This window comes from Ambystoma mexicanum, chromosome 6p, assembly GCF_040938575.1.
Source record: "Ambystoma mexicanum isolate Mex_15411 chromosome 6p, UKY_AmexF1_1, whole genome shotgun sequence".
Taxonomy (NCBI): Eukaryota; Metazoa; Chordata; class Amphibia; order Caudata; family Ambystomatidae; genus Ambystoma; species Ambystoma mexicanum.
The window spans coordinates 1259041002-1259061806 of record NC_090935.1 but is presented as its reverse complement, the minus strand read 5'-3'; positions in this window follow the sequence as shown (position 1 = coordinate 1259061806).

Sequence of the window (20805 nt, the reverse complement as noted above, 5' to 3'; positions counted from 1 at the left end):
GTTTTCACCCTCGCTCCATTCTTCCTGTCTCGGGCCTTTCTACTAACGTACCTTCAGTAGATTCTTCACTCTCCCTCCTTAGAGAGACACACAAGAAGGTAGAAGAAGGCCTTAAGTCAGCCCAAGCCCGATATCGCATTCAAGCCAATAAACATCGTAGACCTGTACCAGGATGGGATGTGGGTACCCAAGTTATGCTCTCCACTAGATATTTACCTCGTTGGGTACATCCCTCCAAGTTATCTCCAAAATATCTAGGGCCATATGAGATCATACAGAAAATCAATCCTGTGGCTTTTCGCCTAAGACTACCCAATAACCTAAAAAGGGTACACCCTGTTTTCCATGCTTCCCAACTTAAGTCATTTCATGCTGATACATGGGCACGACAGGTTAGACAGACTCCTATTCCCCAGGGTTCCACTCGAGCTGAATATGAGGTCGCCCAACTCTGTGACTCCAGGTATCATAAGGGCAGGCTGGAATATTTGGTTAAATGGAAGGGCTACCCTTCTTCGGAAAACTCTTGGGAACCCATCACACACATTAATGCTCCTGTCCTACTTCGCAAATACCACTTTTTCCATCCAGGGAAACCCGGAGGAGGAGCGTATAGGAGGGGGCATACTGTCATACCGCCGAGTTCCTGGCGTCTATGGAGCCGCTGGCGACGCGGAACCTAGCTTCGTTCGCTTCGGCCACGCCCCCTGTTTCCTGGTTCCCTTTTTCTGATTCTGATTGGCTAGACGCTCCGCGGCCCGGTGTTTTAACCAGCCACTTCCGGGTCACGGACGCGTTGCAACGCTTCCGGTTTCGTCCGTAGGCTGAGTTGCTTGCTACCTGTGGCTTTCGTGCTGCTCTCTCGCTTGCTGCTGGTCGGGTCCTCGTACCCTGTCTGAACCTTTCTGTTATTCTTTCCGCTGGACCTGTCTGCCTTTCCCTTTCTCTTTTGGTTCGCAGTAATTCTCCCTTGCCCTCCTTCCATCTTGCTTCCCCTCCCACCTTCCCATCTTCACTTACCGCTTTTTCCTTTTCCTGTCTGTTACTCTCTCCGCTCTTCCTTCGCCTACCTTCAGTATTGCTTCTGTGACCTCCCGTGTACCAGACTCCGGCCTGTTCCCCTGGACTGCCTTTGCTTGCTGCATTAGTACTTCCTCACTTAGCCTGTGTACCAGTTCCTCGGACCTCTTAATGGACTGCCTGTGTTTCTGAGTCTTCACTCCACGTGTTGTCTCCAGCCACTTCTACCAGATCTTACCTTATAAGTACTCCTGGTTCCACGTCTACAAGACACCCAACGATACTACAGGGGTTTTTTGTGCCTAAGGCTTTTTCCCCTCTTGGTCGATCCCGGGGGGTGGGCCCCCTGGTCTCCCTTCTTGGGGAGCACGGTGGCTTCCTTCCGGGGTCGTCCCTATCTTCATAAAAAAAAGGTGTCTACTCGAGAAAAGAAAAGAAGGGTTCTTGGAAGGAAGAAGAAGGTGAGGAGTCGGGGGAGGGGGAGATTTCAGAAGCTACACTTTCGGACGAAGATATCACCGACCCCGGTGACATATAGTTTTTTTAAAAATTTTGATATACAACATATTCTGATATAATTTTGATATCACATTTTTGTAATTTTGATATAAAAAAAATCCGATATAATTTTCATATAAAAAAATCATTAAAAAACATTTGATATAAAAAATGTTGATATCAAAACATTTTGATATCACATTTTGTAACAAAAAAAATGTATTTATCCTTTTTGATATGAAACACATTTTTGATAGCACTTTTTTTGTTTAGTTTTTTTGTTTTTATAAATAGGAAAAAATAAAGTTTATAGTAAATTATTCAAAGGCTTATCAAAGGCCAGCTATATGTAACATCATGATATCATACCATCATGGCCACAACCCACTCCCGCGTCATCAAAGCGTTACCAACACCTCACACTCGCCGGCAAACTCCTCACAACTCACTATGCCCTCAACCAAGCAACAGCGCATAGGCGCTCTCCCATATTAAAATTATTTTAATATAAACTTTACATCACACTGATATAAAAGATATCCCTTTGATATCAAACCATATCACAACACACTTCCTATAAAAATATACACTTGATATCAATTTGATATCTTTTTTGATATCAAACATTTTTTATATTAAAATTCATATCAAAAGCCTATGAAAAGGGTCAGGACTAAAGACACAAAGGCAGCGTTCCCACCTGTCAAAATGTACTTGAAGAGGAAAGGGGGCCCATCTACTACTGATATCATCAGTGATGTCATCAATGACATTTGTGATGTCATCTTTTATGTGCTGAGTGTTTGTCTTAGCAGTGCATGGTGGTGGTGCGAGTTATGGTTGCTTAGCTTACCATAACTGATGAATTTCTGGGGGTTTTCGATTTTACTTGTAACCATAATGTCTCTGTAACAAAGTTTTTCATTTAATTTCATAGGTTTTTATTAGTGCAATTTAACCGTAATGTCCCTTTAACAACATTTGTTCAGTGAATATTTATATATATATATATGTTACACTTCCTGTTGTATCAACCTATAGGAAGGGCACTTTTTGGGCGGCTTATAACGTTGCCCCCCCCCACCGGACAAATCCTCAACAAACTCTGCAAACAAAGTATATGCCCCTCCACGGATTGATTGATTCTGCACCATTTGGTGAGGGTTCGTCCAGTTGGGTCAAAGTTGGAGAGGGGTCCCAAAATGTGTGGTTTTCATAGATGCAATGGAAAAAAGAATGTGCTCACACCTACAGCCCAAACCGCTGCATGGAATTTCACCAAATTTTCACCAGGGGTGGTGGTTTGGTCCCGAAAACGTGCTTTTGTAAATTTGGTGTAAATCTGTGGAGTAGATTTGTAAAAAAAAAATGGCTGAGAAGTCAGTCAAATAAATTACTGATATCTGGATCTGGTCCGCTGACTCCCTTCCCTATTTGGTCCGTGGACACCCCCATGGACCAATTAGAGAGCAGTGTGATGTCCGCGGACACTGTACACACCCACTGATTGGTCAATTACAAATGTGAGCTGCGTCAGATATTTTGAAATGGTCGCCATATTGGATCCGCGGACAGACACCGTTGTCCGCGGACATCGCATTAAAAAAATATTAAAAAACACAAAATTGCACTTGTCAAACTAATGAAACAATCTCTGGGGAGGTGAGTGGTGATGACGATGGGATGGGAATGGTTGTAAAAAGCCAAAAAACCTGTGTTTTTTCATCTCCGAAGTCCGCAAACAGTCTGGATGTTCGGAGGCAGCCCTGTGATGTTCGCAAACATCTCAGATGTTCAGGGACATCCATACATACGTCTGTATTACATGGTTGGTGAAAAGCAGTTTTTAGATGGCTTATAGTTTTGCACCACTCAATGGAACTGCATGAAACTTTGTAATATTATGTTGGACCTGTCCCTGAATGGTTCTGTAAAGTCTGGTGCTGTTTCGGCAAGAGATAGCAAAATAAGAGGGGGGTCCCAAGTATTTGAAAGGCTTATTCATTTGGTGCCATTTGACAAATCTTCAGAAAAATCTATGGACATAGCCTGTGGTAGAAAAATCACACAATAGTTGGTAGGATATGTCCACTGCCACCAGCCATAACTAGGAGTTTGTCTGTGTGACATAAGTCACAGGAGCAGAGGGAAGGGGGCATACAGAGTATCCCTTTGGTACGCCACTTAATGTGGTTTGTGCCAATATCTCAGACTTTAAAGTTTTGGGAGAGATTCAAAGTATCTCTCTATCCTTAAGAACTGTAGTTACCCCGGGATATAAAAAGAAATCTCAAAGAAGGACCCTAAGGGTCTACAGCAACACTGCCCATAAGGAGCTGGCTGCTGCAATAGTAGAAGAGTTGAGTTATGGAGGAAAAATTGACTCCATATGACGTAAAATACAAAGTAAAGAGTTCCAAAAGACAGAGCCCATGAGAATGAATGAGTGGAAAAAGGCTCCACTCATTCAGGATTAAGGAAAAAGGTCCAAGTCCAGCAAAATGTGCTGGGGGTCTCGCTAGGAGACGGTATGAAGCATAAAAATGATAAATCTCCCTAACACCTACAAGTTAGGTTTTATGATTCCTTGGTTCTCCCCACACCTGGTATTTTATGGTGGATGCTCATGTCTGGTAGAAGGCCCACGTGTAGAGATTGGAGGCTGGGAGAGTCCTTGTTTAGACACTACTGTTTTTATAATGTGCCTCGCCCCTCCTGTCTCGACCCACCACCTCAACCTTTCAATCTCCACTGTCACCACCCTCCCCCCTTGCTCACCCTGCTTCGAACCCCTCTCCCTTGAATTTTCACCAACAAATCCTAGAATCCCTTACCCCTTAAGCTTCACCTCGAATCCCCAGTCCCAAATCAGTATTCCCAACCAACCACCCTCACACACCTGTCCAACCCCATCCTCCCTCACCCACCCCCTCCTCCGCCCGCCTACTCTTCCCAACCACCATTGAGCAACCCGCCTCTCTCACCTCCCAGATTCCCCTCATCCCACAACACCTCCCACCCCCGACCCTTCCCAGCCACTCACCCACTCCTCCCAACCACCATCCCTACAACCTCCACAACACCCCTCTGTGCCGAAGTAAGATGCATTATTTTTAATGCCTGTTCTGTAGCACAAAGCAGACACAGCATCTTTGACCTCCACTCCTCAGACAAACCAGACCTAGTCTTTATCACGGAAACCTGGCTCTCTGATGACTCTGCCCCTATCGCACATGAAGCCTTCCCCCTGGACTACTCCCTCATCCCACTCAACCAACCCTCTAGAGGAGGAGGAGTAGCAATCGTTTTCAAGTCACACGTCTCCGCCTCAATCATCCACTGCCAGACAATCATCCCTTACTGCAAATCGCTTCTCGTCAAACTATCCCCCCCCCCCAATGTTTTCCTACAGCTTCCTAATCATCTACAGAACCCCTGGCAAAGACAGACAATTCTCAAGCAACCTCTGTGATTTGATAGCCACCATCCAAATAAACCATCCCACCCTCACTCTTCTAGGGGACTTCAATATCTGGCTGGACATTCCCACCAACCCCATGACCCACTCACTGGTCGACTGCCTAGATGCGCTTAACCTCCGCCTTCACATGAACAGCCCAACGCACTCTAAAGGACACACCCTTGATGCCATCTTTAGCTCCCACAACCAGACACATCTAAGCCCCCCTACACCTATCATCTGGTCTGATCACTTAATTGTGCCTTTCACCATTCGTACGCCCGCCCCTTTCCCCATACGTGAACCAGAACCCCCAAATCAACGCAAATGCTGGAAGAAACTAAAAATGCTCCCTGACCTACCCAATGCGCTATTTCAAACTCCTCCCCTAACCACCCCACATAATGAACCCTTAACCACCGACTCCTTTGACTCATGGCTCAATATCTTAGTAATCCCGCTCACCTCCACTTGCCAATCCTCTGCTCACCGTGGCCCTTACCCCAGATGGTTTACACCAGAACTCAAGACTGCAAAACAACTGTATAAATCCCTCAAACGCAAATGGCGGAAAGATAAAACCATTCTAAGTAGATGCACCCTGGCCCGGCACCATCGCCACTACAAAGCCAAGATCTGAAAAGCAAAAAAAGTCCACTACAACTCTCGAATTCTCATCTGTGAAAACCTCAGCAAAAAACTCCACAAAATCATCTCTGAATTCACCAAACCAACATGTACCACCACCCAATCGACCCCATATCAGTCACTCTGCGACACTCTCTCTCTCAACTTCTACACCACTGCTCTCGACAGAACAAACTCACTCAACAACAAACTGGCCCTCATGTCCCTGCCATGTAATCCACCCGCCCACCAGTCACCGCCCCATCTGCCACGGCAGCTACTACCCAACCCAACTTCGACTCGTTCACACCAATATCAAGAGACCAATTTCTCAAACTTCTCTCTGCCCGTAAACCATCTGGCTCCCCCCTAGACTCCTGCCCCGCCTCAATCCTCAAAGAAATATTCTCATCCACCTGCGCAGGAGAGCACGCAAGAACAATCATAAATGACTCCCTCTGCTCGGGAATCTTCCCAGACATCTTCAAAACTGCTCATGTCAAACCTCTTTTAAAAAAAACTTCCCTTGACCCCAAAAACTACTGCCCCATCTCAAACACCAGGTTCCTTGCTAAACTCATTGATCGAACCGCATACTCCCAACTAAAATCCTTTGTCGAATCCAACAATCTCCTAGACCCTGCACAATCAGGCTTCAGACCTCGACACAGAACTGAAATCACTCTGACCTCTATCTGGGACGACCTTAAGAACACTGCAAACTCTGCGGGATGCACTGCACTTATCCTTCTAGACCCATCCGCCGCCTTTGACACAATCAACCACTCAATCCTCCTCGACCGCCTCCACTTTCTAGGAATCTGGGGAAACGCTCTCAAGTGGATAGCATCCTTCCTCAACAATAGGAAACAAATAACCCTCCTCTCCACCTTCGCTTCCGCTGCCCGACCAGTCAATACCAGAGTTCCACAAGGAGCATGCCTCTCAGCCCTCCGGTTCAATCACTACATGTCCACCCTCCCACGAATAATCCGCCCGCACATTATTCTGTGCTATGACTACGCCGATGACACCCAATTAATCCTAAAACTCCTCAACTCAAAACCCAACTGTCAGCCTGACCTCGCAGCCTGCCTCCTTGACATTGATCGCTGGATGACCTCAAACCATCTTCTCCTAAACCCCACTAAAACCAAAATCATGGTGTGCGGCAACACCAAGCTTCACCTCAACCATCTACTATGGCCATCATCCATGGGCAATCCACCCGCCACCTCGACCACTGTAAAAAACCTTGGATGCACTCTCGACTCTGACCTAATCCTCTTTCGCCAAATCAACAACGTCTCTAAGTCCTGCCATTACCACCTCAAAATTCTTAGACGGATTTTTCCATACCTCTCTTTCCCCAACAGACTCACTGCTGTCCAATCTATTGTAATGTCAAGACTGGACTATGCCAACTCCCTATACCTCGGAGTCCAAGCATATCACATCATTAAACTACAAAGAGCACAAAACGCTGCAGCCAAATTGCTTCTAGCACTTGGCCCAAGAGACCACACCTCTCCAGCTCTCCGAACTCTCCAATGGCTCCTGGTCGGGCGAAGGGTGACCTTCAAAACCTTATGCATCTCCCACCGAGCAATGCATAAAACTGGCTCTCAATACCTACAGAACAAGCTAAAACCCTACCACCCATCGTGCACTCTAAGATCTAGCTCTGCCCTCCTTCTAGTGATACCAAACACCAACTCAGTCAGGTTAGGAGGACCATCATTCTCAGCATTGGCCCACACTCTATGCATCTCACTTCCACCACACATTCGACACACCAAAGACTACCTGTCTTTCCGCAAATTACTGAAAACGTGGCTCTTCCCCTAAAGAATCGATGCCTAGAGCAAATTGAATGAATAACCACAATAAACAGAAATCCAAAGTTGTTTGAAAAAAGCAAAATAAAAAAGCAAAGGGAGTCGATAGAACAGATAGAAAGACTAATACGGATAGTGCAACTAAAACGGATAGACTGAGTGAAACGGATAGAGTAAATGAAATAGATGGAATAGATGGAACAAACAGAGTAGATGAAACCGACCGAGTAGATGAAACGGATAGAGTGGATGGAACGAATAGAGTGGATGGAATGAATAGAGTGGATGGAACGGATAGACTGGATGGAACGGATAGAGTAGATGGAACGGATAAAGTGGATGGAACGGATAGAGTGGATGAAACGAATAGAATGGATGGAACGGATGGAGCAGATGGAAGGGATAGAGCGGATGCAACAGATTGAGTTAATAGAACAGATAGAATGGATGGAACAGATAGAATGGATGGAACAGATAGAGTGGATGGAACGGATAAGGGATTGAATGGATGAGGAGATAGAACCATTGAAGTGAATAAAACGGATGGAGTAAATGGAATAGATGAAGAGAATGGAATGGATGAAGTGGATGGAATGGATGAAGTGGATGGAAAGGATGGAATGGATGAAGTGGAAGGAATGTATGAAGTGGATGGAACGGACGAAATGGATGGAATGGACGAAATGGATGGAACAGATGTAGTGGATCAACAGATGGAGTAGATGGAATGGATAAGGAATGGAACAAATAAAGGGATAGAACGAATGAAATGAATGGAATAGATTGAGTCGATGAAATAGATGAAGAGAATTGAACAGATGAAGTGGGCGGAATGGATGAAGTGAACTGAACGGATGGAGTAGTTAGAAAGGATGGAGTAGATGGAACAAATAGAATGGACGGACGGGATGAAGTGGATGGAACGGATGAAGTGGATGGAACAGACGAAATTGATACAGTGAATGGAACGAACAGAGTGGATGTAACAGAGAGCGCAGATTTGAACAGATAGAGTGGATGGAACAGTTAGAGTGAATGGAATGGATGGAGTGGATAGAACGGATGAATAAATTGGAACAGATGTAGAGAATGGAACGGATGAAGAGAATAGAACAGATGAAGAGCATGGAACGGATGAAGTGGATGGAACGGATGAAGTGGACGGAACAGATGAAGTGGATGGAACGAATGAAGTGGATGTAACGGAGGAAGTGGATGGAATGTATGAGAGGATAGAACATATGGAAAGGATGTAGTGGATGGATGGAGTGGATGGAATGGATGGAATGGATGGAGTGGATGGAGTGGACCGAACGGACGAAGTAGATGGAACCAATGATGTGGATGGAACCAATGAAGTGGATGGAATGGACAGAGTGGATAGAATGGACGGAATAGATAGAATGGACGGAGTGGACAGAACGGATGGAATAGATAGAACGGACAGAGTGGATTAGAGTGGACGAAGTGGATGGAACGAATGAAGTGGATGGAATGGATGCAGTGGATGGAACTGATGAAGTGGATGAATGGAACGGATTGGCATGGATGGAGTGGATGGAAAAGATAGAGTCGATGAAGGATAGAGTGGATGGAATGGATGCAGTGGATGGAGTAGATGGAAAAGATCGAAAAAGAAAGGAAAGGATGGAATTGGTGTAACGGATGGACCGGATGGAATGAATACAGAACGGATGGCATGTATGGAAAAGATAGAGTGGATAGAAAGGAGGGGATGGAAAGGACGGAGTGGATGGAAAGGATGGAGCGGTTAAAGCGGATGGAGCAGTTAGAGCGAATGGAACGGATGGACCGGACGGATCGGATTTAGTGGAGGGAACAGATGGAGTGAATGGAAAGGATGGAGTGGATGGAGCTTTTATAGCGGATGCAACGGATGAAGTAGATGGAAAGGATGGAATGGATGAAAGGATGGAAAAGAGGGAACAGATGGAAAAGTGGATGGAGCAGATGGAAAGGATAGAGTGAATGGAGTGGATGGAAAGAACAGAGAAGATGGATTGGATGGAGTGGATATATCTCTGTATAACTCTGTATCTCCTATTTATTCTATATATATATGCTATGTACCTGTACCCCCATGTTATCTGTATCACATGTTTACCCTATCCATCCTGTCGCTTTATATACGTGTGCCGCTATGTATGGCCCTGCCCTGCTCTCGTACTTAGTTGCAGGCGCTTTGCTCATAAACACTATATCACACTACTACGCTTACTCTCTCCTATACACCATCAGTCAACTAGAACACAGCTATGCTATAACACATTCGGCCTAGCTTTTCTCATACTCACATGACCCCACAAACACCTCATCATCCTAATAAAACACAGCTAGCTGAGCACATTCTGGCTAGCTTAGGCGTTTCCTCAGGCCTAACGCAGCCAGAACTCAGTCTGGGTGTTCACCCTCCAGACTGAACACATCCACACCTACCGCTAAGAAGCAGCTATCATGCAATAACCACACCAGCTGCACAAATATCCGGTGCGTCCACGCACCATACGACTCCCTCTCTCTCTATATCGACTTGAACTGCGGTTCCCGAGGGCGTTCAACCTACCAGCGCTTTGAGGTCATACCAATGATACATAAGGCACTATGTCACTATATAAATGCCATGTAACATAACATAACAGAATGATTTTAGACCCAGATCTGAAGGTTTTTTCAAAGTTTGGTGGGATTTTGTCAAGAGGGGGCAAAATTAGAGGATTGTCTCAACATTTTTAGATAGCTTATAACTTTGTTGCAATTTGACGAATGTGCACAAAAGATTTCAGAAAGATTATAGACCCAACCTTGAATGCTTGTGCAAAGTCTGAATGGATTTTGTCAAATTATGTGACTATTTTATGTACGTACATTTTAACACTTTTCAAAAAATAAAACATGGACGGATTTGCAGCAAACTTGTGCAAAGCATTGGCAAGGACCTGAAAGCATGGTTTTGCAAATGTGTCCATTTTTATTTATTTTTTTTAAGTGTCATAATGTAGGTACAAAAAATAGTGATACACCTTTGGTGTCTGAGGTATCGCCTGTGGCCATGGGCAGTGGCCAGATTGTCCGGTCATGTACAAAGGAGACGCATGCTCGTGCTGAGGGGTGTGAAAGAATTTCAAAGATATGGGGACCCCAAAGGTACCACACCGAGTACTCCACTGATAATAGGGGTGTATTGATTCTGATTCACAGGAGTATTAAGTTTCAACACATTGTGACTTACATAGATCCCTTGGGGCGATATGTCCTACTCTATGGCACGCTGCACAATAAAGAGGTTGTGCTACTCAACATCTATGGGCCCAACACAGATGACCCTGAGTTCTATACCCATCTGGCCTCCCTGCTTGCTGGATTCCCCCTTGTACCAATCCTCTGGGGTGGGGATTTCAATACAATCCTTGATGTGAACTGGGATAGGTTGGGCTCCAAACCCTGTCAACTTTCCAGAGCAGGGGGGCGTGGCTTGGCAGCCATGGAATAGGCTGGGAACCCTGTCAGCTCTGTGATCCGACTACTTGATCCGACCAAGAAACGCATTTTTTTTGATCAGCAGCAGCCCAAAAAGTATCTAGAGGCGTGGGAAGGCACAGAGCATAGCATGAGCAGGCTGGCTGCACGTTTATAGCGGAGGAACAGTCGGATTGATACTTTGTACTGAGAGGCCGGCCGCGAAAGGGACGTCAAAATGGCCGCGGCCGAGAACAAAGAGATTCCGAGGGGCGCACCCTTGTGATGGAGGAGCTGTCTCCGTTCGACAACAGCAGAGGCGGATCCGGGCGGCTGCAGTGAAAGAGGGTCCCCGACCTGCACAGCCGAGGACCTTGACGAACGGAGGAGGCATACTGATCGAGAGGGCCCGCGTGCACTATTAAGGCGATGAGCAGCTCCCCAACGGCTGGGTACAGCAGTGACAATACTCACAGTGAGGCAAAAGGGAGAGACGCTGGTGGAGTGCCCTGGGAGCGGAGCGCGGATGATCAAGGGATCCAGCAGAAACCATCGGCCCTTTGGGGATAGCAAGAACCCACCCTTGCTGGGACTGAAGACCACGGGTGAAGGGGCTGACCCACGACTCACAGACACAGCGCTATGTCTAATAAACCCCCAAGACTGAAGGGTAAGCAACCCACATTAGACGAATACACTAAGACGCCGCCCGGCCCAGAGGGAGCCAGGAGCAAAGACAGAGCCCAAGTTGGGAGCAGTGCCACCATGGTCACAAACCAGGAGGTCCTTGATGCGATCGCCGATCTGAAGGTGGCTTGGGAGACCAAGCTTGAACTGGCGGTGACAGAACTAAAAACAGCGATGGAGCTCCAGGTTGGGGCAGTGCAAGAGGACGTGAATCTACTACGGCAAGACGTTAGGTCTCTGGCGGAGCGCACGGAGAACCTCGAGAAGGAGATGGGTCCGAATATGGCGGACTGTGCTTCCCACCGGTCGGAGCTTCACGCCCTGGTACAGCGAGTGGGTCATTTGGAGAGTAGAGCGGAGGAGGCGGAAGGACGAGCCCGGAGGAATAATATCCGTATTGTAGGACAGCCGGAAGGAACAGAAGGCCATAACCCCACGGAGTTCATTGAAACAATGTTGTTACAGGGAATCACTGGAGGAGTGCTGTCTCAGGGGTTTGCGGTGGAAAGGGCGCATAGGGCCCTAACGAGAAAACCACCGCCAGGGAGGCCACCTAGGCCGGTGATCGCCAAGATACTTAACTACAGGGATCGAGAAAGGATCCTGGAACACTTTCGCAAAGGTGGGACAATACAAAGAGGGTCGGCAAACATAATGGCTTACCCGGATTATACCCTGATGGCGCAGCAGAGCAGAATGAACTTTGGGGCAGTCAAGAGAAGATTGCGAGAAGCGGGACATAAGTACATGTTGCTGTACCCGGCAAAGCTAAAAGTTTTTCACAAGCACAGAACTTTGTTTTTTGAAACTCCGGTAGAAATTATGGGATGGCTCGACACGCAGGGTTGCCCCCAGGAGTCAGACGTTCGGACGGGAGAAGGAGGAGATGCGGATAAGTAATGAGCAGGAGGGGCACCGGGGGTGTCAGAACTTAAGACTATGGGACTTGATTATAGTCACCGAAGCAGCTTGCTAAATGGTGTGATCAGGCTGGGGGAAACACATGATCTGCGAATATTGCGATCATGACTGTGTCAAGGAGCTTTGCAGTACCAACCTTAACATCCCCCATTTAGAGTTTAGTTAGGTCGCCGATAGTGCGGTGACACCCTGCTGGGGTCTTGCCCGGGGTACCAGGGTAGGCCCAAACGCGGGGGAGCCTGAGATCCAGGGATGGAGCTGGGCAACTGTTGGGGTTGGGGTAGGGTGAGGAGGGGGGAGGGAAGGGGTTGTGTGCTGTGGCTTGTTATAGTTGGGGAAGAGTTATGGGGTGAGCCTACACCTCAGGGAACACGAGACGAACCATGGGAGACCTTAAGATAGTCACTTGGAACATCAGGGGGCTCAATAGTTATCTGAAGCGGAACAAGGTAATGATGTACCTGCGCAGACAGAAAGTGGATATAGCCCTGTTACAAGAAACTAATTTAATGCAAGATAAACTGGAAGTGATATGGAAAAAGTGGAGAGGGACAATGGTGGGGGCAAAATACTCTGCCTATGCAAGAGGAGTAATCACATGGGTGGCCCCACATGTTCCGTTCCAGTTGCTGAGTTCGCTGGTAGAGGCGGATGGTAGGATGGTGATCATGAAAGGGATGGTGGGAAATAGAGAGATCTGCATCGTAAATACTTATGCCCCAAACCAAGATACAGCTGCGTATTTTAGGACCCTGTATAGTAAACTCAGTGGCAGCGTGGGGGAGCTATATTGTGGGGGGGAGATCTCAATTGTGTGTTGAACCCCAACATAGATAGATCAGACACTAAAATGGTTAGACCCACCCCGGCTGCAAAGGCACTGCATGCACTACTAGCGGATTTTGGGCTGACAGATGTGTGGAGAACACGTCATCCGCAGGATAGACAATATTCACACTATGCAGCCCCACAGGGCCTATATACAAGACTGGACTATGTATTTGTCACGCAGGAGTTACTGACCGAAGTACCGCAAGCGGTATATAAAGCTAGAGTCCTCTCAGACCACTCGCCACTGCTGCTAGTGTGGCAATACCGATCCCCAAGGGGAAGGATACCCACATGGCGATTGCGTGCAGAAGCGCTTAAAGATAGCGTATTCAGGGAGGATATGCGAGAAGAAATAATAAGTTATTTCGAGATAAATACTGGCAGTGTTAAGACAACAGGCACACTCTGGGAAGCCTTTAAAGTAGTAGTGAGGGGAATTGCCATAGCAAAGTCTAAAGGACTGCAGAATGGGATTCTGACCGAATTGCAGGACTCTGAAATGGAACTGGAGAGGGTATTGGAACGGGGCAGCAACACTAAGGCAGATACAAAAATGGCACTGGGACTGCAGCAGAAATGTGCAGGATATTGGGAGCGATTATGTAATCTTAACTATAAAAAATACATAGAAAGACAACATGCTGGAGGCGACAAACCAGCAAGACTCCTTGCGTGGCTCTACAAAAACGAGACTCCTAGGCCCCCAATCAGAACAATAGTGAAAGACAATGGCGACATAGTGGATAGGCAAGAGGGGGTTAATCAAGAATTTGCAGAATATTATAGACGCTTGTACGGGGATGAGACGGGGAGCAACAGGGGGGAAATAGGAGACATACTGGAAGATATTGGACTACCCCAAATTAGTGTAGAGGAGAGGGAGGAGCTAGATGCCCCAATCACCCTAGAGGAGCTAGAAGAAGTGGTGAGGCAGCTGCCCACGTGTAAAACCCCGGGAACCGACGGACTCCCAAGCAAATTTTATAAGACATATAAAGCAGAGATTCTCCCCCCACTGCTGGAAATGCTTAATGAAGCATATGAAGTTGGGAGACTACCGGAATCACTGCACGAAGCGGTTATCATACCACTCCTCAAGCCAAATAGGCCTGGTAGTGACTGCGGATCCTTTAGGCCCCTATCGATGTTGAACCAAGATAGTAAGATTTTAACAGCGGTACTAGCAAACAGACTAAAGAAGGTCATCAATAAATTAATAACCCTGATCAAACAGGATATGTCCCAAATAGGAATATCTCGAATAATTTGAGGCGACTCCATCGAGTGGTCGAACATACCGGAGGAGATACTAGCGAAATGGCGATAGTTTCACTGGATGCGATCAAGGCATTTGACTCGGTCAAGTGGCCCTGGCTGAAGGCGGCCCTAGCTAATTACGGTATGGGGCCAGGATATCTTCTCTGGGTAGAGCTTCTATATAGTGCGCCATTAGCGAGAGTGAAGACAGGAACTGTGATCTCTGAAAGGTGGCAACTTGGTAGAGGAACCAGACAGGGATGCCCTTGGTCCCCCATGTTGTATATTCTGGCTTTGGAGCCACTGGCGATTTATTTAAGGCAGAAATATGACGCAATAGGCATTGTCGTCGGGAAACATCACATTTATTTCACTATACGCAGACGATATGTGATTGTATTTGCGCTACCCAGAGGAGAATCTGCAGTATGTGTTAGAAGTGGTGGAGAGGTTTGCAGAACTTTCAGGTATAGCTGTGAACCCCAGTAAATCCTGTGTGTTCCTGCTGGGCAGCTCTTGGTGGAGAATTTGCTGGTACTACAGATACCGTGGGAGGCCACAACCTTTAGTTATCTTGGGATAGACATATACCATACAGTAGAAGCCGAACATAGGCATAATACAGAAAGAACGGTTCAGAAACTGGAAAACAGCATGAAGTTCTGGGCGAAACTCCCCTAGGCAATGAAGGGGCGAGGGGCGATGCTCAAGATGGTGGCATTGCCCAGACTGTTGCATTGCTTTGCGAACATCCCATACTCCATACCCTGGCAATTCTTTATTAGGTTGGACAGCATATGCAGGGAATTCCTATGGCACGGGATGAGGAACAGGGTAGCCCTGTGGAAACTCCAAAATCTGCATGAGAAAGGGGGCATTAAATTACCAAACTGGGAAGTATATTATGTAGCGCGGCAGTTGCAACATGTAGCCAAATGGCTCTCTGTGGAGCCTACCTTAGAGCATAGGCTGCATCAAGGAGATTGCACCCCATATTTTCTGAGAGAAATGATATGGTTACCCAAGCGGGAGCTGAGAGGTTGTCCGGGGATGTTGGGCCTTGGGTGGGGGATGTGGCAGAGGGCGTGCCGGTTGATGGACAAGCCCTGTGCTCTTCGCAAATCCCATTGGTTACAATGATGGGAACAGAGAAGCAACTAAGGTTAATGATTAGGAAGTATTGGGATCCGGTAGGAATAGCAATGTTGGGGGATGTGTGGCAAGAAGGGAAAATATTGGAATTTGAGGAGCTGATGGAACAAACAGGGTTGAGTGCTGGGCAATATATTACGTACCATGGGATGGTGCAACGAATCAAAGATACCGGGTCCGAGGTGGAACTAGCAGAGGAACCGGACACCACACTAGATACGATATATGATATAGCGGAAGGGGGCATGAAACGTCTAGAGTATATGAGATGATGATGACTCAAGTGGTCAAGGAAGTGGTGCAACTTAGACTGGGAGGAAGAAGTAGGGGACCTGATGAGTGACGGGATGTGGGAAAGGGCTCAGGGGTATCATAAAAAAGTATCAAGAAATGCTAGGCTGCAACAGATACAGTTGTATATAACTCACAGAGCATACCTGACGCCACTAAAGATAGCCAAATTGAAGAACGCCGGAAGCCAAGTGTGTCCGAAATGTAAGGAGGAAAACGCAGGAATGGTACATATGTTCTGGGCATTCCCACAGATAGCGAAATATTGGAGAGACATAGCACAGAAAATGGAAGACAAGGGAATCTGCATGAAGGTGGATACTGTGTGGGCTTGTTTGTTAGGAGGGTTCCCCAGATCGCGTAAGCTTAAACATGTGAGTAAATTGAAAGATCTGGCGTATGTTCTGGCGAAGAGAAGGATTGCGATGGGATGGAAAGCGTGTCACAAGCCCAAAGTGGAGACGTGGTGGAGGGACTTGCAGAAGTGGGCGGAGGCAGAAACAGTGGCATGGCAGGAAGCGTGTAGAGGGGACATAGAGGGCGAAGCTGGAGCCCTAGCAGGTTGGAGACAACTAATAGCAGAACTATTTGGGCCTTCGTATGATGGACCAAGCAATGATGACTCAATGAGCGTGGCGGAAGAGGACTCCCCACCACAAGAGGTGGAGACTAACAATGGGAGAAAGTAGTCTCGGGAGGGGGGAGGGACGGGAAATACAGTGGGTGAAAATGTAACAATGTATGTGTATTGATGAGCAAGTTATGGACCCACTGTAAGTTGAGTTTGGTTTGTTATTTGTTGTTTGAATAAAATTAATAAATGTTTTTTTTTTGTTTTTTTTAAACTTTCCAGAGCAGCTAAGGTTATCATTGATGTTCAGTCTCAATTGACAGTCTCGGATGCATGGAGACTAGTGCAACCCGATTCCCGAACTTATTATTTTTATTCTTCGGTAAACGATTCGCATTCTAGAATTGATAGGTGGCTCACTTCAGACATACTTCTTAGGAATATCGCACATATGTCGATCCTTACCCGAACGCGCTCAGACCACTCCCCGGTGACCATCTCCCTTAGTTGGGGTACGGTTCACAATGGAACTCAATCATGGAGAATGAAGCCCCAGTCCCTTTTGGACACGGCCTTTAGCGCGGACCTAGAATCCAACATAGATGATTATTTTACACTAAATACCGGTTCAGTCTGCACACAAGCCACCCTTTGGGAATCGTTCAAAGCCTACATTAGGGGCATAGCCATTTCCAAAGAATCTGGGATTCTCAAAGTGATTCGAAGGGAAATCTCGAAGAGCGAAGCTGCGCTCTACTCCCTTGAGGCCCAATACGCCCTGCTGCAGTGCCCCAATACCCTTTCCAATATTGGCATGGAACTGGATCTATTTCGCACACATGCGTAATGGGACAGGAAATTTATGGATAACCCATGTCTTGCTCAGAGATACAGAGAGGGGGAATGGCCTGGCCGTGTTCTGGCTAGGCTCCTCCACCAGGAAACGGGATCTCCTCATATCCTGGCTGTAGAGAAATCAGATGGCACCTTCGCCCGTCTTCTGCAAGATATTAATGCAGAGTTCCTCTCTTTTTTGGAATCCTTATTTTCGAATACAGGTACCGTCCCTACGACTGAGGTAGACGCGTACTTAGATAGCCTACCTATCTCCATTCTCTCTGACAAGACTAGCAAATGTCTCGATACACCAATCACGGCCGAAGAAATATCAAAAGCCATTGACTCCCTAGCTTCAGGCAAAGCCCCTGGTTCCGACGGCCTACCGGTCAAATTTCCTCAACAATATAAATCCCGACTGGTTCCCCGACTGCAGACACTGTGGAACGAATCCTGCGAGGTGAGTACACTTGCCCCTCCCTCCGTGAGGCCATAATATCTGTTCTACTTAAACCGGGCAAACCTCCCACTCAGTGCGGGTCATACCGGCCTCTCTCCCTCATTAACTGCGATGTTAAGATTTATGCTAAAATTTTAGCCCTATGATTGTCCCCATACATGTCCTACGTCGGCCATCCAGACCAGTCGGGATTTGTCCTTGGGAGGTGCACCTCATTTAAAGTACGTTGTCTATTAAATATCATCAGCCGAATTGACCTAAATGCTCAGGCAGTGGCGGCCACCCTCGATATGCAGAAGGCCTTTGACTCTGTCTCATGGAACTACCACTGGCGAGTTCTTGGGAAATGCAATTTTGGGCCCTATTTTCGTTCCTGGGTCAAATTGTTATACTCTGATCCAATAGCCAGGGTCCGTTCTGAGGACAGGTGTTCACCTCCCTTTCAAATAGCCAGAGGTACGAGACAGGATTGTCTCTTTTCTCTTTTGATTTTTGCCACAGCCATAGAACCTCTAGCAGACAGAATGGGACAGATCCATTCACACCGGTGTCTGAGATTGTCAGGGACACCAGACATTATTTCCCTCTATGCGGATGATGCCCTACTTTTCATTCTTTCACCAGCGCATAACCTTGCCCTGGTCCTGGAAGACGTCATCCACTTTGATTGAATATCGGGACTCAAGGTAAACTGCTCTAAATCAACTTTATTTCCACTTACTGACCCAACTCTTCCCCTCCCAGACCGTATGGGGTCCACCTGGTCAAAAACCGAAATCACCTATCTCGGCGTAGTTGTCGCCCGCCAATCTAACTTAGTGTTTGAGGCTAACTATCAGAAATATTTAACTACACTCACCAGGAAATGCCTGGGTTGGGCAAAACTCCCGATCTCCCTGGCTGTCAAGATCAGTATCTTAAAAATTATTGTGCTCCCTCAACTTCTTTATCGTTTCCTTAACCTACCACTGTGGCCCGGTAAAGAATTCTTTCAATTGCTAAACCAAACAAGCAACACATTTCTGTGGCACTCCGGTGCAGTCTCAATAACACGAAAAGAGGTAGAAGGGAAGGAAAGCCTGTAATAGACCACCCTCAAAATAAGGTCAATAACCTTTAGTACTTTACATTAGGGTCAAACAGGCATCTTGTTTGTTTTCCACAACGGTAACCTTTGGATCAACAATGTAATTGAAAAAAGATCTGCCCTTATTTCATTAAATTAGCAGACAGTTTCTAGAAAAATAAATACATTTTTATTGATAAGCGAAAGTCAATCATAAAAATATGCAAAGACAATACATGATACGAAGAGCAAAGCAGTACATGTGTAGAAATTGTACTGACATTGAGTGATTCAAAAGAGAGGAAAATTGGGATTTCCTTTTATTCAAATAGACCTCCCTTGCTCTTCAGTTTCAACAACAATAAAAGTAAAACAAGACATCAGTGCAACAACATAGAGAAAGCAGTCAGTCAGTCTAGGGTGTGTGTAGGGCAGAACAAGATGATTGTCCTCCTACGTTTGAGGTATTACATGCACATAAAGTGTCTATGTGCAAGTGAAATTACGCAATAGGTTTAACCCAGTTGAGTTTTCTCAAACAATATCTCACTCAACATATTTCATACACACCCTTCTCAACATACAATCTTCCAACATGTTTCTTTCCATCACCCATACAACCAAAGAGGGGTATAAAACACAAATGAAGGCAAATTCGTCAGGGAACTGTCACATCTATGTCTACAGTAAGTGCACTGTGGAGCGCTGTGGTAGCTAAAAAAACCAAGAACCAATACGTCAATTCCAGTGCAGTTTGCCTTAAACTCGACACATTGACTGCTCCCATGGATGGCGGTGGCTTTGGAGCTCCCAACTTTGGGAGATATTGGTTGGTCGCACGGGCGCAATTCACGTCACACTGGTTCACAACTACGAACCCTCCCCCACATATTAAGCTTGAGCGTCTTGCGGTTGAGGGGCGGGATATTCGTTCCTTGATTTTCTCTCCCCCGCATCTTAAATATGACCCACTGGATCCTGTAGGTACCACGTTCCTAGCTCTGTCTAAAATATGGAAGTTGCCCAGCGTATCTCGTCCCTTCCACAACAGTTTACCTCTCTGGAACGTCCTCCGGGGAGCCCCTCGCATTCCCTTAACTATAGTGCACCGCTGGACAGCTGCCGGTTTTGAAACCATTCCAGATATCTTCGACCAAAGTAACTTCCTAGAATGTCCGGACCTACCAGAAAACCTGTGGCGGAAACCTTCCGTCTTGCTTCAATACTCGGGCCTCTGCCGATTTCTTAAGGCGAGATTTCTGAATTTTCCCACCATACCCCCTGATGACCCTATACTTGCTGAAATCCTGAATGCTAATGCGTCCAGACGAAAGGTATCCAGATTGTACGCTTTACTACAACCAAGAGCCACTCCTCTGTTTGATGAACTCAAACGCTCCTGGGTGGATGAACTGGAGATCGACATGATGGTTCAATGCTCGAATCATATGTGCGCTCGCACCCACAATGTATCATTTAATTCCCGCTTTAAACTAATTCAATTTAAAATGTCACATAGATTCCACTACACCCCAATTAGATTGCACCACATGTCACAGGACCACTCCCCCAAATGCCCCAGATGTGGATCCGAAGATGCAACATACATACATATGATTTTTTCCTGCCCTAGCCTGGCTCAATTCTGGGAGGAGATCTGCTCCACCATGTCTGATATCCTTGACCACAATATTACTCCATCCCCGCTAAAGTGTCTCTTTCATGAATTCCCTGGTCTGGGACGTGATTCCAAAATATTGGCGGGGCTCTGCATGCTCCTTGCGACACGCGCTATCCTTCTAAACTAGCTCT